This window comes from Theropithecus gelada, chromosome 11, assembly GCF_003255815.1.
Source record: "Theropithecus gelada isolate Dixy chromosome 11, Tgel_1.0, whole genome shotgun sequence".
NCBI lineage: Eukaryota > Metazoa > Chordata > Mammalia > Primates > Cercopithecidae > Theropithecus > Theropithecus gelada.
In genome coordinates, this window is record NC_037679.1 from 106,377,725 (window position 1) to 106,393,555 (window position 15,831).

General features: G+C 39.7%; 1 protein-coding gene across 3 annotated transcripts in view; it reads left to right on the forward strand.

The window, feature by feature from the left end:
* BORCS5 (BLOC-1 related complex subunit 5) overlaps positions 1–15,831 on the forward strand; it is a 107,297-nt gene that overhangs the window by 47,431 nt on the left and 44,035 nt on the right. The window lies entirely within an intron of this gene.

Here is a 15,831-nt window from a genome sequence, read left to right on the forward strand (position 1 = left end):
TTCATAGTGAAAATTATATATGTGAACATTGGTAGGATAGAAAAACTTTCCACATAGTTTTATACTTGGTGCCCAGAAAACTTCCAAAGTGTTTAGGTGCTACTCATTATTATTTCTTAGAAATCGAATAGAAGCAGCAGCTTCAGTATACACGGTCCCACTTTTTCATTAATAATAACCACATTTCCCTTTTTTTTTTTTTGCGCAAAAGTGTTACATGTATTTTCTCATTTAATCCTTGTACAACCTATTAGGGTAGGTATTTTCCTTATTTGGCAGATGAGGGTGCTGAGGCTCAGAGAGATAAAAGACCTTTCCTGCCGCACAGCTATTAAAGGCAGAGCTGGGATTTAAACTCAGGTCTAATTCTAAAACCTGTATATTTAACTAGTTTGCACATCTGTCTTCCTGACTTAATTGCATCATAAAATCAAAGGTATTTCTCATCAAAATATGTTCATGTTGGATTACTTGGCTGTTTCATTGTCAGACGTCTGTTGCTTCTGCTGGCTTTTCTGTGGCTATCCCAGCTGCTCTCCCCGTGGCTTGGGCACACCAAGGATTTCCTTTCTGGGAGTGCCCATATCTCCCTAGTCCCCTTAGGGGCACCTTCCTGCTTCTGAGGAAACTGAAACAGGAGACGAGGAAAGGGTAACAATTAATTATGTACTTTTTTTTTCCTGAGTATTATCAACCAACGTGTTCCATAAAGGAGCATGTTTTCACAGCTGTGTGCTTTAGAAACAGGGAGAAAGGTCTGAATTTTTATGACTCAGGTATCTTCAACAAAGGCTGTGATGTCTACACTTGATGGACTTGGAACGTGGAAACCCATTCCCTCCCTCAACCCTGGGATTGGAATCTTTGTGTTTATGGTCACATGAGTATTCAGATATGTTATCTCTGAACGTGGGGCCCTGGTCAGAGAACCAAGGAGTGGACTTGCTAGATTATATGATTTAATTACCCTAGATCAATCAAGCTTTGACTTAGTGATGGCAGGATATATTGTGTATTTTTACGTAGTTGCTAGAGGAAAGGAACAAAGTTTAATCCTTGCCTTTGTTGACCTTTTATCTTGTAGTTCCAAATAACTGCCTTTGTAGACTCTTCAAAAGGCTGAAGGCAAGTGATTTATAGATAAGGAATCATTCAGTACTTGCACAAGAAGAGCCCATATCTTCAAATATGGGTGACGTAAGTTTACTTCAGAAACAGAAATGAGCTCATTTATTTGGAGAGATGTGAACAGAATGTGCGTCTTTTGCTCTGGGTGAGATATAAATTTAAATTCACAACTTCACTTGGGGGAAATGAAATGGAGGAACTGGGCACTTGAGCCTCTTGGAAATTAGGGATCTTTAGTCAAGGCCCCAGGGAGCACTGTCTTGGTCCATTTATAACAAAATACTGGAGACTGGGTAGTTTATAAAGAACAGAAATTTGTGTCTCACCGTTCTGGAGGCTGGGAAGTTCGAGATTAGGGTTCCTTGAATGCTGCGTCTTCTAGAGGGGAAAAACACTGTCCTCAACTGGCAGGAGAATGGGCAAAAACAGGAGTAACTCCCCTGTTGAGACCTTTTATAAGGGCAGCTAATCCCATTTAGCCAGAGAGGAGCCCTTATGGCCTAATCACCTCTTAAAAGCCCCACCTCCTATTGCTATCATTGGCAACACCTACATTTTGGAAGGGACACATTCAAACCATAGCGAGCACCAATAGTGTGTTTCATAACTCATCCACATACGAGCACTCCTCAGTGTATCCAACGGCAGCCTGTGGAGAGCTACTGTACTCATCCACATACGAGCACTCCTCAGTGTATCCAGCGGCAGCCTGTGGAGAACTACTTTTTTGTTTGGTTTTGGTTTTTTGTTTTCTTTTTTGTGACAGAGTCTCCCTCTGTCACCCAGGCTGGAGTGCAGTGACATGATCTTGGCTCACTAAAATCTCTGCTTCCTGGGTTCAGCGATTCTCCTGCCTCAGCCTCCCCAGTAGCTGGGATTACAAGCGACCGCCACAACGCGCAGCTAATTTTTTTGTATTCTTAGTACAGACGGGCTTTCACCATGTTGGCCAGGCTGGTCTCAAACTCCTGGCTTCCAGTGATCCACCCACCTCGGCCTCCTAAAGTGCTGGGATTACAGGCATGAGCCACCTGGCCCGGCCAGAGAACTACTATGTGCCTTGGGCCTTGATAACACTACACACTTTTTCCCTTAAGGACCTTACTGAATAACTGGGGAGAGAGAGCAGGAATGTCAACAGTAATACAGAAGAAGGGTTCTATGGTAAATGCCAAAAGTGAACCTTCGACCAAGTGAGTTCCAGAGAGACAACCCGGAAAGGTAAAGATTTAGTCATACATGAGCTATGTTGCTACTGAAAACATCTTGATTCTAAAGTATACCACATCTCAACCAAGCAAAAACTGTCTTAAGCCTGAATTAAGAGGAAAATGATATTTTAAAGTAATTCCTCAAGTCAGTTGCCAAATTATTGACACTAGAATTTTAAGAATTGGTGACTGTAGAGCTTTCATGGTTTGGCTACTGTATTATCTCCCTCAAGGTGTGGTACTATTTCTGTCACCAAAAATCATTAATTAATAACATTCTTTCTGTTAATTCTAGCACTTATTTCCATCACTGATTTTTTTGGTTATGATTATAATTATTTTTACTTAATATAGGGCATTACCTGCCTCTTAAGGTCATCCTGACAATTAAGACAAAATACAGAACATGCTTAGCACAATGCTTGGCTGGGAGAGTGCCATCACTAATATTAGGCATTATTTTTCTTATTCGTTAAATATGGTGTTTTATATAGTGCCTGGCATGTAGTTAAATTTTAGTAAATTATAATAATGTTGTTTATTGTTATCCAAAGGATTTTTAACATGTATTATCATTTAATACTCTCAGCTGCCTTCAAGGTATATAGTGCAATTCCTCCTGTACTAATACAGAAATTGAAGTTAAGTGTATTGGTCAGATTTTTCTGGCTGATTTAAGCAGATAAAGAAATTATTAAAAGGATGGTGGATAGCTCACAGAATCAGCAGAAGAGCTCTAGAAGCCTGTTTTGGGCTACCTAGCCAAGCAAAATGGCGAAAATTATACCACAGAACTGAGCCGCTGCCAAGTACCTGAGGCGCCTTGCACAGCAAACAATGCTGGCTGGCACTGGTGACCGGACTTTGCCACAGGGCTTGCTTCTGCTGCTCCCTTGGAAACTGTTTTACAGAAACTGCTGTCACCAAGGAATGTACTTCATGGAAGGCCCTATTTTGCAACATTTGCCCCCTATTTACAGTCTGGAGTGGGTGGCAGTTTGCTTTATTGCCAACTCGTTGTATCTTACCTCTCTGTGAAAGAAATACTTCGTTTAGTATTTTCTTTTAATTGGATATAAACTGAGTAGAAGTTGAGATTATTTTCCTTATTAGTGGACTTCATTTGTGGAAAAGTTAGTTTTTTCTAAAACTGATCTTGTTCTTAGCAATTATCTGCTATAAGTATTGCCTCAGCTTTTTAGGTTACTACTAAATGAGAACTTTCCATATCATCCGGCGTCTTCTCCAGTGTAAACAGTCCTGTTTCCCGTTACCCATTGGAGCTAAGGAAGCCATGATGAGTTAACATGTGCAAGAAGGGTGACCCCTTTGAGCAAGAAAAGTCCTGGCATTAGTATTTCAGATTTTTTTCTTGCATCCTTTTCTGATATTTTATTTATTTTCATTCAAAGTAGACCTAGGGTTTATCTTGCTGAAAATCTCCAAAAAAAAAAAAGAGAAGAGAAAAACATGTCAGGTCCCTAATGTGATTGCTGTTAACCATATAAAAATAACCTCTCTTCTTTTTTTTTTTTTTTTTTTTTTGAGACAGAGTCTCGCTCAGTCACCCAGGCTGGAGTGCAGTGGCCGGATCTCAGCTCACTGCAAGCTCCGCCTCCCGGGTTCACGCCATTCTCCTGCCTCAGCCTCCCAAGTAGCTGGGACTACAGGCGCCCGCCACCTCGCCCAGTTAGTTTTTTGTATTTTTAGTAGAGACGGGGTTTCACCAGGTTAGCCAGGATGGTCTCGATCTCCTGACCTCGTGATCCGCCTGTCTCAGCCTCCCAAAGTGCTGGGATTACAGGCTTGAGCCACCGCGCCCGGCCCTCCCTTCTTTTATAATCAGTCTTGGTACACCTTGCAAAGTCTCTATGTCTAAGTTGTGTATACTTCAAACTACTGTGAGCATGTGTTAAACACCATTTTTTTAAAAAATAAAAAGGACACTTTCAGCTCCTTAAAGCAAGCTCTTTTGGGAAGGAGATAATCCTTGAGTACTGCAGCCATCCATCCTGCTTTGTCTGGAAAGCTAAGGATTTGGGGTTATGGATGTTTCGACACGTGGAGAACACCTGGGTCTGGTGAGCACCAGCTGCCGAAGTGTGGGAGGCACCCAAGTGGCCTGTTCTTCCAGATGGCATTCATTCTTCCAGGCTAGTGGACAACGTGGGCTCTTTGCCTTCACTCAGTGAGAGCCGTTGAAAGATTTTCTCATCTGAATTGTGAATGTTAGTAATGTTTATTTTATTTTCACAGTAAGAGTGAGGGTCTTCTCACTTTGAATATATTCCTTTTTGCAAATAATTTTGAAGTAGTCCTGATCCCATATTAAAAGAAACATGGTATGTCATTGTAGAAGAATCCTTCATCCCCTTTCCCTTAGAAACATGAAATTTTCAAAGTTTACACATGGAAGAAAACCTGGTTCAATTCTCTCCATGTTCAGGGAAGGAAATAGAATTTATTTTTTCCTTTGTTTATCCTTCTATAGTTTTCATTTTGTTTCCTGTTGGTCACATATTTTTTTTCTTGGCCTCCTTATTAGAGGGGTATTGTGGAATATTTTTGCTCAGTAAACATTAAAATCAATATACCTGACTTTTTAATCATAAAATATAACATAAAATTTATCATTTTAATCCTTTTTTGAGTGTACAATTCAGTGGCATTAAGTATATTCACATTGTTGTGCAGTATCATGATCATCCATCTCCAGAACTTCTCCATTATCCCAAATTGAACTCTATATCTATTAAATAGTAATTTCCCAGTGTCTACCCCCAGCCCTGTATGTATGTACCACATTTTGTTTATCTTTTCATCCACTGATGGACACTTGGGTTGTTTCTGCTTTGGCCGTTGTGAATAATGCTGCTGTGAACATTGATACATAAATATCTGTATGAGTCCCTGCTTTCAGTTCTTTTGGGTGCATACCCAGAGGTGGAATTGCTGGGTCATGTGGTAATTCTATGTTTAATTTTTTTCTCCCTTGTAATTACCCACAATGTGGTAAAATACACTTGACATGAAATTTACCACCGTAACCATTTTTAAGTATAGAGTTCAGCGGTATTAAGTACGTTGAGACTGTCGTGTGACCATCACTGCTGTCCGTTTCCAGAATGTTTTTCATCTTGCAAACCTGAAACTCTGTATCGGTTAAACAGCAACTTCCTTTCCTCTCCTCCTCCGAGCCCTGGTAACCACTGTTCTACTTTCTTTCTCTATGATTTTGACTTTTCTGTGTACTTCATATAAATGGAATCATTCAGTGTTTGCTTGTGACTGGCTTATTTCACTTTAGTGTAATGTCCTCAAGATTCACCCATATCATTGCATAGGTCAGAATTTTCTTTTAAAGATTGAATACCACATGTGTACATATATAGAAAAATATCATTCAGTCTTAAAAGGGAATTCCCTTTTAAGGAATGCCTCATTTTGCTTATCCATTCTTCTATTGATAGAAATTTGAATTGTTTCTATGTTTTGGCTATTGTAAATCATGTTCTTTGAACACGAGTGTAGAGATGTCTCTTTGAGACCCTGCTTTTGATTCTTTTGGGTATATACTTGGAAGGAGTTGCTGGATCCTATAGTGATTTTACGTTTAATTTTTTGAGGAACCACCACACCCCTTTCCCCAGCGGCTATGCTATACCATGTTACATCTCCACTAACAGTGCATAAGGGTTGTACATCCTTGCCATCACTTTTTTTGTTTGTTTTTGATAGTAGCCATCCTTTTTTTTTTTTTTTTTTTTTTTTTGATATGGAGTCTCGCTCTGTCGCCCAGGCTGGAGTGCAGTGGCCGGATCTCAGCTCACTGCAAGCTCCACCTCCCGGGTTTATGCCATTCTCCTGCCTCAGCCTCCCGAGTAGCTGGGACTACAGGCGCCCGCCACCTCGCCCGGCTAGTTTTTTGTATTTTTTGTAGAGACGGGGTTTCACGGGGTTAGCCAGGATGGTCTTGATCTCCTGACCTCGTGATCCGCCCGTCTCAGCCTCCCAAAGTGCTGGGATTACAGGCTTGAGCCACCGCGCCTGGCCGATAGTAGCCATCTTAATAGGTGTGAGGGGGCATCTCTTTTTAGTTTTGAATTGCAATTCCCTAATGATTAGGGATGTTGGGAATTCTTTCATGTGCTTATTGGCCATTTGTGTCTCTTATTTGGAGAAAGGTCTATTCAAGTCCTTTGCCCATTTTCGAATTGGGTTGTTTGAGATTTTTTGCTGAGTTTTAGGAATTCTCTGTATATTCTGGATATAATATACATGTATATAATAAATGTATATAATAAAATACACATGATTTGAAAGTATTTTCTCCATTTTGTGGGCTGCCTTTTTACTCTGTTGATAGTATCTTTTCATGCATAAAATGTTAAAATTTTCATTGTCCAATCTATCTTTTTTTGTGTTGCCAGTGCCTTTGGTGTCATGCTTAAAACGTCATTGCCAGATTCAGTGTCATGAAACTTTTGCCTGCGTTTTCTCACTGTAGGAAACTATAGTAAAAAAACATTAAAAGTTTTATTGTTTTAGACCTTACATTTAGGTCATGGATTCATTTTTAATTAGCTTTTGTATGTGGTGGTAGGTAAGGGTCCAACCTTCTTCTTTTGCATGTGGATAGCCAGCTTTCCTAGCAGCATTTGTTGAAAAAACTGTCCTTTCCCAATTGAATGGTCTTGGTGCCCTAGTCAACAATCATATGACTTCATATGTGAGAGTTTGTTCTGGGCCCTCTACTCATTTCTGTGGTCTCTTTGTCTTTATGTCAATGCCTCACTGTTTTGATTACTGTAATTTTAAGTTTTGAAATCAGGAAGAGTGAGTCCTCTCCAGCTTTGTTCTTCTTTCCAGGATTGTTTTAGCTATTCGGGATCTTCTGAGGTTCCGTATTAATTTTTGGATGAGTCTTTCTATTTCTGAAAAAAAGGTCACTGGGATTTTGATAGGGATTGCATTGAACCTGTAAATCACTTTCGGCAATATTGACGTCTTAATATTAAATCTTCCAATCAATGACTATGGGGTGTCTTAACATTTGTATGTGTCCTCTTTAATTCCTTTCATCTGTATTTTATGGTTTTTATTGTTGTACAAGTCTTTCATCTCCTTGGTCAAGTTTATTCCTAAGTGTTTTATTCTTTTTGATGCAATTGGAAATGGAATTGTTTTCTTAATTTCCTTTTTGGATTGTGTGTTAGTGTATAGATATGCAACTGATTTTTTTGCGTGTTAACTTTGTATCCTGCTACTTTGGTGAATTTATTTATTAGTTCTAACAGTATTTTTGTGGAACATTCAGGTTTTCTATATATGAGATGATATCATCCGTGAACAGACATAATTTAACTTCTTTCTTTCTAATTTCAATGCCTTTTATTTCTTCTCTTGTCTAATTGCTCTCGATAGAACTTCCGTTATTATGTTAAATAGAAGTGGTGAAAGCAAGCATCCTTGCTTCATTCCTGATCTTAGAGAGAAAACTTTCAGGTCATCACCATTGAATACAAAGTTCGCTTGCATTTCTCTTATATGGCTTTTATTATGTTGAGGTAGTCTCCTTCCATTCCTAGTTTGTTGAGGGTTTTGTTTGTTTTTATCAAGAAAGGGTGTTGAATTTTCTCAAATGCTTTCTCTGCATCATTTGAAATGATTTTGTGGTTTTCTTCCCTTTAGTGTTCTAACATGGTCTGTTACATGGATTGATTTTTGTGTGTTGAATCATCCTTGTGTTCCAGGAATAAATCTCACTTAGTCATGGTGTATAGTCCTTTTATATGCTCCTGAATTTGGTTTACTAGGATTTTCTTTGGGATTTTTGCAGGAATGTATGTAAGGTAAATTGGTCTACAATTTTCTTATAGTGTTTTTGTCTGGCTTTGGAATCAGGGTAATGCTGCCCTCATAGATGAGTTAGGGAGTGTTTTCTCCTCTTCAATTTTTTGGGAAAGCCTAAGAAGGGTTTATGTTAGTTCTTTTAAATGATTGGTAGAACTCACCTGTGAAACTGTCAGGTCCAGGGCTTTATCAGGATATTTTTTATTACTTATCCAATCTCCTTACTAATTATAGGTCTATTCAGAGTTTCTATGTGGTTTAGCCTTGGTAGGTTCTATGTTTCTAGGAATTTGTCCATTTCACCTAGGTTATGTAATTTATTGCTGTACAATTACTCATAGTACCTTGTAAAGTCATTTTTATTCCTATAGAATCGGTATTAATGTCCACACTTTCTCGTTTTAGTATTTGAGTTGTCTCTCTCTTTTTTTTCCCTTAGTTCCTCTACTCTAGCAAAAGGTTTGTCAATTTTGTTTATCTTTTTAAAGAATCAACTTTTGGTGGTGGTGATTTTCTCGATTTTTTTTTCTGTTCTCTATTCTATGTATCTTTGGTCTAATCTTTATTATTTCTATCCCTCTGCTAACTTTGGATTTAGTTTGTTCTTCTTTTTCAAGTTCCTTAAGTTATAAAGTTAGGTTGCTGATGTGAGATCTTTCTTTTTATTTTTTATTTTATTTTGTTTTTTAGAGATGGGTATCACTCTATTGCCAAGGCTAGAGTGCAGTGGTGCAGTCATAGCTCATTGCAGCCTCGAACTCCTGGACTCAAGTGATTCTTCTACCTCAGCCTCCCAAGTAACTGAGATCACAGACACATACCATTCTGCCTGGCTAATTTTAAATTTTTATTTATTTACTTTTTTTTAAAAGAGACAGAGTCTCACTAGGTTGCCCAAGCTGGTCTCAAACTCCTGGGCTCAGGCGATTCTTCTACCTCAGCCTCCTGAGTAGATGGGATTATAGATTTGAGTCACCACACCCAACTCTTTTTTTTTTTTTTTTTTGAGACGGAGTCTTGCTCTGTCACCCAGGCTGGAGTGCAGTGGCACAATCTCGGCTCACTGCAGCCTCTGCCTCCCGAGTTCAAGCCATTCTTCTGCCTCAGCCTCTGGAGCAGCTGGGATTACAGGCAGGCGCCACCACACCTGGCTACTTTTTGTATTTTGTTTTTAGTAGAGATGGTGTTTCACCATGTTGGCCAGGCTGGTCTTGAACTCCTGACCTCAAGTGATCCACCCGCCTTGGCCTCCCAAGTGCTGGGATTACAGGTGTGAGCCATTGTGCCCAGCCTAATGTGAACATTTATAAATTTCCTCCTTAGCACTGCTTTCGCTGCATTTCATAAGTTTTGGTATGTTGTGTTTTTGTTTTAATTCACCTCTAGGTATTTTTTCAGTGTCCTTCGTGATTTCTTCTTTGATCCATTGGTTGTTTATAGTATGTTCTTTACCTTCCACAAATTGTGGATTTTCCAGTTTTTCTTCTGTTATAGATGTCTGACTTTATTCCATTGTGGTGGAAGAAGATTCTTTGTATAATATCTATGTTTTGAAATCTATTGAGACTTTGTATAATATCTGTCTATAATATTCTATAATATTTGTATAATATCTGTCTATAATCTTTGTATAATATCTATCTTTTGAAATCTGTTGAGAAATCTGTGACTTAACATATGGCATATCCCGAAAACTGTCCCATGTGCTCTTGAGAAGAATGTGTATTCTGTTGTTGTTAGGTACAATATTCTGTCTGTCTGTGAAGTTGAGTCAGTTTGCTGTGTGTTCAAGTCCTCTACTTGATTATTTATCTTCTGTTTGGTGGTTGTGGTCATTATGGCAAGTGGGGTATTGAGACTTCCAGCTATTATTGAAGTATTTTTCCCTTCAATTTTGTCAGTGTTTGCTTGGCAAATTTTGATGGTCTGTCATTAGGTGTATAAGTATTTATAATTTTTAATTCTTTTATGAGACAGGGTCTAACTCTGTCACCCAGGCTGGAGTGCAGTAGTGAGATCTTGGCTCACCGCAGCCTCTGCCTCCCAGGCTCAATGATCCTCGGCTACAGCCTCCTGAGTAGGCAGGACTAGTACCATCACACCCAGCTAATTTTTGTATTTTTAGTAGAGATGGGGTTTCACCATGTTGGCTGGGCTCGTCTCGAACTCCTGAGCTCAAGCAATCCACCTGCCTTAGCCTCCCAAAGTGCTGGGAGTACAGGCATGAGCCACCAGGCCTGGCTTGAATATTTATAGTTCTTTTTTATCTTCTTGCTATATTGAACCATTTATTTATTTATTTATGAGATGGAGTATCACTGTGTCACCCAGGCTCAATCTCAACTCACTACAAGGTCCACCTGCCAGGTTCATGCCATTTTCCTGCCTCAGCCTCCCAAGTAGCTGGGACTACAGGTGCCCGCCACCACACCTGGCTATTTTGTGTGTGTGTGTGTGTGTGTGTGTGTGTGTTTTTAGTGGAGACGGGGTTTTGCTGTGTTAGCCAGGATGGTCTCTATCTCCTGACCTCGTGATCTGCCCACCCTGGCCTCCCAAAGTGCTGAGATTACAGGCGTGAGCCACCGCACCCGGCCTGAACCTTTTATTAATACATGATGTCCTTTGTCTTTTGTAATCATTTTTAATTTAAAGTCTATTTTGGTCAGCTACAGTGGCTGACACCTGTAATCCCAGCACTTTGAGAGGCTGAGACAGGAGGATCAGTTGAGGCAGAAGTTTGAGACTAGCCTGGGCAACATAGTGAGACCCCATCTCTACAAAAAAATTTAAAAATTAGCCATGTGTGATACTGCTTGTCTGTAGTCCCAGCTACTTGGGAGTCTAAGGCAGGAACATTGTTTGAGCCCAGGAGTTCGAAGATACAGTGACCTATGATCATGCCATTGCACTACAGCCTGGGTAACAGAGTGAGGACTCTCTTTTAATATAGCTCTTTCGGTTACTATTTGGATGAATATCTTTTCCCATCCTTCCACTTTCAACCTATTTGTGTATTCAGATGTAAATTGAGTCTCTAGTAGACAAGCATATAATTGGATCAGGTTTTTAATCCATTCTGCCAATCCCTGTCTTTTGATTGGAGAGTTTAATCCATATACCTTTAAAGTACTTAACTGATACAGAGGGACTTACTCCTGTCATTTTGCTATTAGTTTTCTAGATGCCTTATAGCTTTTTTTTTGTTTGTCATTTTCTGTATTGCTGTCTTCTTCTATGTTTAGTTGATTTTTTGCAGTGAAACATTTATATTCCTTTCTCATTCCCTTTTGTGTATGTTATATAGCTGTTTTATTATTATTATTATACTTTAAGTTCTATGGTACATGTGCACAATGTGTAGGTTTGATACATAGGTATACATGTGCCATGTTGGTTTGCTGCACCCACCAACTTGTCATTTACATTAGGCATTTCTCCTAATGCTATCCCTCCCCCAGCCCCCGACCCTGCAACAGGCCCCAGTGTGTGATGTTCCCTGCTGTGTCCAAGTGATCTCATTGTTCAGTTTCTACCTATGAGTGAGAACATGCAGTGTTTGGTTTTCTGTCCTTGTGATAGTTTGCTGAGAATGATGGTTTCCAGCTTCATCCATATCTCTGCAAAGGGCATGAACTCATGATTTTTTATGGCTGCATAGTATTCCATGGTGTATATGTGCCACATTTTCTTAATCCAGTCTATCATTGATGGACATTTGGGTTGGTTCCAAGTCTTTGCTATTGTGAATAGTGCTGTAATAAACGTATGTGTGCATGTGTCTTTATAGCAGCATGATTTATAATCCTTTGGATATATACCCAGTAATGGGATTGCTGGGTCAAATGGTATTTCTAGTTCTAGATCCTTGAGGAATTGCCACACTGTCTTCCACAATGGTTGAACTAGTTTAGAGTCCCACCAACAGTGTAAAAGTGTTCCTATTTCTCCATATCCTCTCCAGCATCTGTTGTTTCCTGACTTTTTAATGATTGCCACTCTAATTGGCATGAGATGGTATCTCATTGTGGTTTTGATTTGCATTTCTCTGATGACCAGTGATGATGAGCATTTTTTCATGTGTCTGTTGGCTGCATAGATGTCTTCTTTTGAAAAGTGTCTGTTCATATCTTTTGCCCACTTTTTGATGGGGTTGGTTGTTTTTTTCTTGTAAATTTGTTTGAGTTCTTTGTAGATTCTGGATATTAGCCCTTTGTCAGATGGGTAGATTACAAAAATTTTTTCCTATTCTGTAGGTTGCCTGTTCACTCTGATGGTAGTTTCTTTTGCCATGCAAAAGCTCTTTAGTTTAATTAGATCTCATTTGTCTATTTTGGCTTTTGTTGCCATTGCTTTTGGTGTTTTAGACATGAAGTCCTTGCCCATGCCTATGTCCTGAATGGTATTGCCTAGGTTTTCTTCTAGGGTTTTTATGGTTTTAGGTCTAAAATTTAAGTCTTTAATCCATTTTGAATTAATTTTTGTATAAGGTGTAAGGAAGGGATCCAGTTTCAGCTTTCTATGTATGACTAGCCAGTTTTCCCAGCACTATTTATTAAATAGGGAATCCCTTCCGCATTTCTTGTTTTTGTTAGGTTTGTCAAAGACCAGATGGTTGTAGATGTGTGATGTTATTTCTGAGGCTTCCGTTCTGTACCATTGGTCTGTATATCTGTTTTGGTACCAGTACCATGCTGTTTTGGTTACTGTAGCTTTGTAGTATAGTTGAAGTCAGGTAGTGTGGTGCCTCCAGCTTTGTTCTTTTGGCTTAGGATTGTCTTGGCAATGTGGGCTCTTTTTTGGTTCCATATGAACTTTAAAGTAGTTATTTCCAATTCTGTGAAGAAAGTCATTGGTAGCTTTATGGGGATGGCATTGAATCTATAAATTACTGTGGGAAGTATGACCATTTTCACGATATTGATTCTTCCTATCCGTGAGCATGGAATATTCTTCCATTTGTTTGTGTCCTCTTTTATTTTGTTATTTCATTGAGCAGCGGTTTGTAGTTCTCCTTGAAGAGGTCCTTCACATCCCTTGTAAGTTGGATTCCTAAGTATTTTATTCTCTTTGAAGCAATTGTGAATGGGAGTTCACTCATGATTTGACTGTTTGTCTGTTGATGGTGTATAGGAATGGTTGTGATTTTTGCACATTGATTTTGTATCCTGAGACTTTGCTGAAGTTGCTTATCATCTTAAGAAGATTTTGGGCTGAGACGATGGAGTTTTCTAAATATACAATCATGTCATCTGCAAACAGGGACAATTTGACTTCCGCATTTCTTTCTCTTGCCTGATTGCCCTGGCCAGAACTTCCAACACTATGTTGAATAGGGGTGGTGAGAGAGGGCATCCTTGTCTTGTGCCAGTTTTCAAAGGGAATGCTTCCAGTTTTTGCCCATTCAGTATGTTACTAGTTGTGGGTTTGTCATTAATAGCTCTTATTATTTTGAGATACATTCCATCAGTACCCAGTTTATTGAGAGTTTTTATCATGAAGAGCTGTTGAATTTTGTCAAAGGCCTTTTCTGCATCTATTGAGATAATCATGTGGTTTTTGTCTTTGGTTCTGTTTATATGCTGGATTACGTTTATTGATTTGCATATGCTGAACCAGCCTTGCATCCCAGGGATGAAGCCAACTTGATCATGGTGGATGAGCTTTTTGATGTGCTGCTGGATTCGGTTTGCTAGTATTTTATTGAGGATTTTCACATCAATGTTCATCAGGGATATTGGTCTAAAATTCTTTTTTTGTTGTGTCTCTGCCAGGCTTTGGTATCAGGATGATGTTGGCCTCATAAAATGAGTTAGGGAGGATTCCTTCTTTTTCTATTGATTGGAATAGTTTCAGAAGGAATGGTACCAGCTCCTCTTTGTACCTCTGGTAGAATTCAGCTGTGAATCTGTCTGGTCCTGGACTTTTTTTGGTTGGTAGGCTATTAATTATTACCTCAATTTCAGAGCCTGTTATTGGTCTATTCAGAGACTCAGCTTCTTCCTGGTTTAGTCTTGGGAGGGTGTATGTGTCCAGGAATTTATCCATTTCTTCTAGATTTTCTAGTTTATTTGTGTAGAGATGTTTATAGTATTCTCTGATGGTAGTTTGTGTTTCTGTGGGATTGGTGATGATATCCCCTTTATCATTTTTTATTGCATCTATTTGATTCTTCTCTCTTTTCTTCTTTGTTAGTCTTGCTAACTGTCTATCAATTTTGTTGATCTTTCCAAAAAACCAGCTCCTGTATTCATTGATTTTTTGAAGAGTTTTTGTGTCTCTATCTCTTTCAGTTTTGCCCTGATATTAGTTATTTCTTTTTTTTTTTTTTTTTTTTTTTTTTTTTTTTTTTTTTTTTTTTTTTTGAGACGGAGTCTCGCTCTGTCTCCCGGGCTGGAGTTGCAGTGGCCGGATCTCAGCTCACTGAAAGCTCCGCCTCCCGGGTTCACGCCATTCTCCTGCCTCAGCCTCCCGAGTAGCTGGGACTACAGGCGCCGCCACCTCGCCCGGCTGGTTTTTTGTATTTTTTAGTAGAGACGGGGTTTCACCATGTTCACCAGGATGGTCTCGATCTCCTGACCTCGTGATCCACCCGTCTCGGCCTCCCAAAGTGCTGGGATTACAGGCTTGAGCCACCGCGCCCGGCCGATATTAGTTATTTCTTGCCTTCTGCTAGCTTTTTTTTTTTTTTTGAGACAGAGTCTCGCTCTGTCACCCAGGCTGGAGTGCAGAGGTACTATCTCGGCTCACTGCAAGCTCCGCCTCCTGGGTTCACGCCATTCTCCTGCCTCAGCCTCCCTAGTAGCTGGGACTACAGGCGCCCGCCACCATGCCCAGCTAATTGTTTGTATTTTTTTTTTTTAGTAGGGACGGGATTTCACCATGTTAGCCAGGATGGTCTCGATCTCCTGACCTCATGATCCGCCCGCCTCAGCCTCCCAAAGTGCTGGGATTACAGGCATGAGCCACCGTGCCTGGCTGCCTTCTGCTAGCTTTTGAATTTGTTTGCTCTTGCTGCTTTTAATTGTGATGTTGGGGTGTTGATTTTGGATCTTTACTGCTCTTTGTTGTGGGCATTTAGTGCTTATACAGCTGTTTTCTTTGTACTTATCATGAGGATAAGTAAGGTAAGATCCTAAAATACTTATCCTTATCATGAGGATAAGTAAGGTAAGATCTTATAGGTAAGATCCTAAAGTTGTAACACAATAATTTGAATTTATACCAGCTTAGCTTTCTTTTATTTTCTTTTTTTTTTTTAAGTGAAAACAAGTTTATTAAGAAAGTGAAGGAGGCCGGGCGCAGTGGCTCACGCATGTAACGCCAGCACTTTGGAAGGCCTAGGCAGGCAGATCACCCGAGGTCAGGCATTCAAGACCAGCCTGACCAACATGATGAAACCCCATCTCTACTGAAAATACAAAAATTAGCCAGGCGCGGTGGCACATGTCTGTAGTCTCAGCTACTTGGAAGGCTGAGATAGGAGAATTGTTTGAATGCAGGAGGTGGAGGTTGCAGTGAGCTGAGATTGTGCCACTGCACTCCAGCCTGGGTGACAGAGTGAGTCTTCATCTCAAAAGAGAAAAAAAAAAAAAAGTAAAAGAATAAGGAATGGCCTCCATAGGCAGAGCAGTGACAGCTT